Source organism: Zea mays, chromosome 7 (genome assembly GCF_902167145.1).
Source record: "Zea mays cultivar B73 chromosome 7, Zm-B73-REFERENCE-NAM-5.0, whole genome shotgun sequence".
NCBI lineage: Eukaryota > Viridiplantae > Streptophyta > Magnoliopsida > Poales > Poaceae > Zea > Zea mays.
In genome coordinates, this window is record NC_050102.1 from 10597841 (window position 1) to 10604033 (window position 6193).

Genomic DNA, 6193 nt, shown 5'->3' on the forward strand with positions numbered 1-6193 from the left:
AGCGATTTGGACACGAGGTCGGCGTTTTAGAAGCAACGCCGAGTGATTGAAGGTCGGCGTCGGCATTTTAGAAGTAATGCCGAGCGATAGAATACGAGGTCGGCGTTTTAGAAGCAACGCCGAGTGATAGCCGGCCGCACGAGTTATTTTGAGGATAATAACCGAGCGATGAAGTGGCACGTCGGCTTTCTTGGAAATAACTGTTTAGATGCCCACGTGGCATGCTGGGATTTCGGAAGTAACTGTCGGGTGATGACTGGGCACTTTTTGAAAGGGTATCTGGCTCAAGAATATCCCATAAGAGTTGCGCTTTTAGCCGCCTTTGCTTTCCGTGCCCTAGTTCTTGCATTCCCGCATCTGAATCTTCTCTGCCACTCGCCTCCTACTCTGTTCGCCAGTGAGAAGCAAGATGGCGCCCAAGAGGAAAACTGCGAACTCGTCTGCTGCGGTGATCCCCGCAATCGACCCCAACAGTCAGTTACCCTTCGCAGGTAACCACATGTCCGTTATTTCCGAAGCTGAGCTTCTCCGTCTTGTCTCCATCGGGGTTCTTCCTCCGCGGGAACTCTGTTCTTGGCGGATTTGCCATGGGACTACTGTCCCAACCGAAGATACCCACGAGTCAGTAGTTTATGCTCCCTTTCTTCTCCGCGGCCTCGGCCTTCCAATCTCTCTTTTTTTTCGTGGCCTTCTTGACTTTTATCATATCAACTTGACCCATTTGAACCCTAATTCCATTCTCCAAATCTCCATCTTCGTCCACCTATGCGAAGCCTACCTCGGTGTGCTGCCGCATTTTGGTTTATGGAAGTATCTGTATCATTGTCGCCCTGGGATGGCCGGGGGGCAACATCAGCTGGTCGGAGGTGCTAGTTTGGAGATGCGCCGTGGGCGGAAGACCGAGTATCTTGAGATTCCCCTCAAAGATAGCATTAAAGGGTGGCGTCTGGAGTGGTTTATAGTTGACAATTATGGAAATTCTCTCCCCTCCCGGTCGGGAAGACAGCCAGACGTTCGTACTCCGAGTTGGACTGAGTCTCCTACAGATCAAGAAGTTGCCGAAGCAGGCGTGTTGCTTACTGAAGTCGGATTACTGAAAGAAAGAGGTCTGACTGCCGAAGCTGTGGTCACTGATTTTGTTTTCAAGAACATTCAGCCACTGAAAGACATGGCCTATCCAGCATATCTGTATCGAGGGCTGGCCGACTCAACTCGGGTTACCAATAAGAGAATTCCTTCTGTTGACTTGGTAAGCCGACTTGAAATGATCCTCAGGGGTAAAGTTTCGAATGTTGGTGCTCCAGTGGCCTACTCGGCTTGGAACCTTCCTCCTCCCAAAGCTTTCACCCTTTTTGTGTCAAATCCGCCTGTGACTGATAGCAATTTGGGCCTTAGAGTGCGACCCTCTGCTGAGGAAGTCAGTACTTTAGTTGCTTCGCTCGGGGCGATTCCTGATGATGAACGGCAGGTTTATTTTGAAGTGCCTCTGAACCCCAGTGATGCTGACATAAATGACATGCTTGATCTATTAGCTGAGGATTCGTCCGATGCTGCTCCTGATGGTACCTTGGCAGTGGTGCCCCTTCCAGAGGTTGATACAACTTTGGATGTCCCGAAACCTGTCAGCACTCGTCCGAGGCGCCCTAGCCGAACCAGTCAGCCCGAGCCTTCTGCTGATGAGCAAAAGAAAAAGAGAAGACGCCTCCGGCGAGTATCCAGTTTTGATGAGGACGCCGGCACTTTAGCTCCTGCTGCTGAAGAAATGACTGCAACTGGCCTTGCTGACATTGAACCCAATGGGTGTGCCCAAACTGTTGCTGATCCCAATGGGTGTGCCCAAACTGTTGCTGATCCCAGTGGGAGTGCTGCTTGTGTTGCCGATGTGGAGGATGAAGAGGAAGAAGATGAAGCTCCTTTAACTCGGAAAAACGGTCGGCAGTTCGTCGCCAGCGGTGGAAGTAGTGGAGTTCCTTCTCCTGCTTTGTCTGCCCTTATTGGTCTGCAAGAACTGTCCATGGCCAACTTTGATCAAACTCTAGAGGATATGGTCCCGGAGAATTTGTTGTCAGAGCCTGTGGATGTTGATGCAACAGAGACTTGTGCTGCCGTGCCCTGGGTTGAGGTCATCCCGTGCCTCGTCGACCTTAGAGCATGATCTCGAGGGTCGGGATGCTGATTTGGATTGTCCTGGTCCCATGGAAGTAGCTGAAGGCCCGTCAACCTTAGAGGTGGTTACGGCAGAGAGCTTGGACCCCTTGAATGGTACTGACACGCGCCCAGCCCCCGAGGATGTCGCCGGGGAAGGCTTAGCTCGGGTGAAGAGTGTAAGCCACTGCCCAGCCCCCGAGGGTGTTGCCGGGGATGATCCGGCTCAAGTGGGCAGTGCCAATTTTGACCCAGCCCCCGAGGGTGTCCGAGCGAGGTCTCCTTCCTGCACTTCCATGGACGTTCATGCGGGTTCACCTCCGCACTCTGGCGGTATGGTGGTGGCCCAAACTCCGGATCAGGGGGTCGCTTTAGAGGGCAGCATCCCCACTGGTCTGGCGTTAGGCTCTGTTGAATGTACTGAGCTCGTTCCTGCTGGTCTGCTGCAAGCTGCTTCGGGTGGTGGTCTGGCACCTGGTTATCAGCTGATTTCTCCTGACTTGGGGATCCCTTCGCTCTTTTCCAACCTCCAGGTGCTGTGTTGTGCTTTAGTTTGATCTTTATGTTGCATGAATTGTTGTCATTATGTTCATCCGCTCTTCTTATCAGGCTTTGGTGGATGGATTGGCCAGCCAGCTGAAATCGCAGGGTGCTTCCATCCCAGAAGTGGCTTCATCTCTTGAGCGTTGGAATCCGGTGTTGCTTCATCGTCGTGTATCCGAGTTGGAGGCAACTAATGCTGGTTAGTGCCCTTTCTTCTTCTTCCTTGCCCTTGCTCGTGGATTGTTTTACCTTCTGACCTCACTTCGTTTGATTACCTCTTGATAGGAATGACTCGGCAGATTGCAGTTCTTGAGGAAAAACATTCCCAAGATCAAGCTGAAATGGCTCGACGGTGCGCTGACTTCGAGGAGAGGTATTCTCAGAGCCAGACTGAACTGAGTCAGGTCTCCGCGGCTTTGGATGACGCCAACGCTCTGAGTTCTTCTCTTCATGCTCAGCTTGACTCTGAAAAGGTAACTTACAAAACCGTGCTTCGCCTTATCATGCTCTTTTTACTTGCTTGGATTCTGAAGGAGTGGATTTTTGTTTGCAGGAAGAAAAACGTATCCTCGCTACTTCTCGCGACAATCTGGATAGATTGTATCGAGATTCTAGCAATTCGCTGACCATCTTGGAGAGGAGCCACCGTTTTACGATGGAAGAACTGGACAATCAGCGTCGCCGACTGCAAGAATCTGCGGACGAAGTGACCCGCCTCAAGCAATTGGTATCAGCGAAGGATGCCACCATCAAGGGACTTCGAGCTTCTAAGAAATCCATTGCTCAAGAGTTAGAAACTGCTCAGCTGGCCGCTAAAGTTGCCGAAGAGATTGATGCTACTCTCAAAGCCCAGCGCGATAAAGCCATGGACAAGGCTATTCGAGCAGGACGAATCTTGATGAGGAGACCCGGAGTGGTAGTTCCTGAAGATATAAAGGCCGACGTGCATGCCGCCCCCGATTCTTCGAATCACCCTTCTTCGTCGGTCGTTCCTGAGAAAGATATTGGAAAATAGAGAAACATTTTGCGTGCCATGAGCGCGCGATTAGTATGATCAAGTACTCATTTAGAGGATATCAGCTTATCGTTCGAATGTCATGATTACTTTCTTATCGTATCAGAATTTATTAGTTCGCAAGTTTGTGGTAATGCTGCACGATAATTATGAAGTTTGTTTGTGGGATATGGAAGTCATCCCCTGAATTGCATAAGCGCGAGTATGCTATACCGGCTTAAGCCATCAATGACTTAAGCCGATAACTCCGTTAGTAGGGCATAGTGGTCGCCCTGGGTTTGAGTAGGCGTGAGCATGTTGCACCGGCTTAAGTCGTTGCCGACTTAAGTCGATTGCTCCGTTTATAGGGCATAGTGGTCACCCCGAATTAAGTAAGCGTGAGCATGTTGCACCGCCTCAAGTCGTTGCCGACTTAAGTCGATTGCTCCGTTTGTAGGGCATAGTGGTCACCCCGAATTAAGTAAGCGTGAGCATGTTGCACCGGCTTAAGTCGTTGCCGACTTAAGTCGATTGCTCCGTTTATAGGGCATAGTGGTCACCCCGAATTAAGTAAGCGTGAGCATGTTGCACCGCCTCAAGTCGTTGCCGACTTAAGTCGATTGCTCCGTTTGTAGGGCATAGTGGTCACCCCGAATTAAGTAAGCGTGAGCATGTTGCACCGCCTCAAGTCGTTGCCGACTTAAGTCGATTGCTCCGTTTGTAGGGCATAGTGGTCACCCCGAATTAAGTAAGCGTGAGCATGTTGCACCGCCTCAAGTCGTTGCCGACTTAAGTCGATTGCTCCGTTTGTAGGGCATAGTGGTCACCCCGAATTAAGTAAGCGTGAGCATGTTGCACCGCCTCAAGTCGTTGCCGACTTAAGTCGATTGCTCCGTTTGTAGGGCATAGTGGTCACCCCGAATTAAGTAAGCGTGAGCATGTTGCACCGCCTCAAGTCGTTGCCGACTTAAGTCGATTGCTCCGTTTGTAGGGCATAGTGGTCACCCCGAATTAAGTAAGAATGCAAGTCAACCGTAAACGAGCCGAATTTCTTTGAAATCTCTCTTTATTGATGACGTATTTCCATTTTACAGAATACATGGTCGCTCCAGCTGTTTTGAAATACAGCTAGGGGTAAAACTTTCTGAGGTGCTCTATGTTCCAGGAGTTCCCAACTTCTGTGCCATCCATCTGGGTGAGGCGATATGATCCGGGCCGAGTGACCTCTGCTACTATGAATGGCCCTTCCCATAAGGGTGATAACTTGTGCCGTCCCTCCCCCGTTAGAATTCGGCGGAGGACGAGGTCTCCTATCGAAAAGAAACGTTGCCGCACAGCTTTGTCATGGTAGCGCCTTAGAGTCTGCTGGTATCGTGCCGATTGGATTACTGCATTCAGTCGTTCTTCCTCAAGTACATCAATATCCTCCAGCCTGGTGGCTTCGGCTTCTGCTATGCTTTCGAAGATCAATCTTGGCGCCCCAAACTTGAGATCAGCAGGTAGCACTGCCTCCGACCCATAGACCATGAAGAAAGGAGTGTTTCCATGCAGGGCCCGGCTAGGTTGGGTTCTCAGGCTCCAAACAACATAAGGCAGTTCTCTTATCCATTTTCCCGCGAATTTTTCATTCTTATCGAAGACCCTTTTCCTGAGTGCCTCCAATATCATTCCGTTGGCTCGCTCAACCTGCCCGTTGGCTCTTGGATGTGCTACGGATGCGTACTTGATCTGAATGCTCTTTTGCTCGCAGAAGTCAAAGAATTCTGAGCTGGTGAAGTTGGATCCCAAGTCAGTAATGATACTGTTTGGTATCCCGAATCTGAATATTATGCTTTGTATGAATTCCACGGCTTTAGCAGAGGTTAAAGAAGCAATGGGCTGGAACTCTATCCATTTAGTGAATTTGTCAATTGCCACCAATACATGGGTATATCCTCCTTGAGCTTTCTTGAAAGGTCCAATCATATCCAATCCCCAGCATGCGAAGGGCCAAGTTACTGGTATGGTCTGTAGCTGCTGTGCTGGCATGTGCTGTTGCTTTGACAGGTATTGGCAAGCTTCGCATCTCTGAACTAACTCGACTGCATCGTTCTTCGCCGTCGGCCAATAGAATCCTGACCTGAAAACCTTCCCGACTAGTGTTCTGGATGCTGCATGTACTCCACACTGCCCTGCATGGACTTCCTCCAGAAGTTGCTTCCCGGTGGACGGGAGAACGCACTTCATGAGGACGCCTGACGCGCCCCTCCTGTATAATACCTCCCCAATGAGTGTATAGTGAGCTGATTGTCTGGCAATGCGTTCTGCCGAGTTCTTGTCATCTGGTTCTTCTTCATTCTTTATATACTTAATAATCGGCTGTCTCCAATCGTCAGAGTCTGACTCGGGTTGATCTATGATGTTGCACTCTTCTATTTGATCCGTCGAGATACTCGGCTGGAGAATTTCTTGCACGAAGACCCCGGGCGGGACCTGAGTTCGACCGGATCCGAGCTTGGACAGTACATCGGC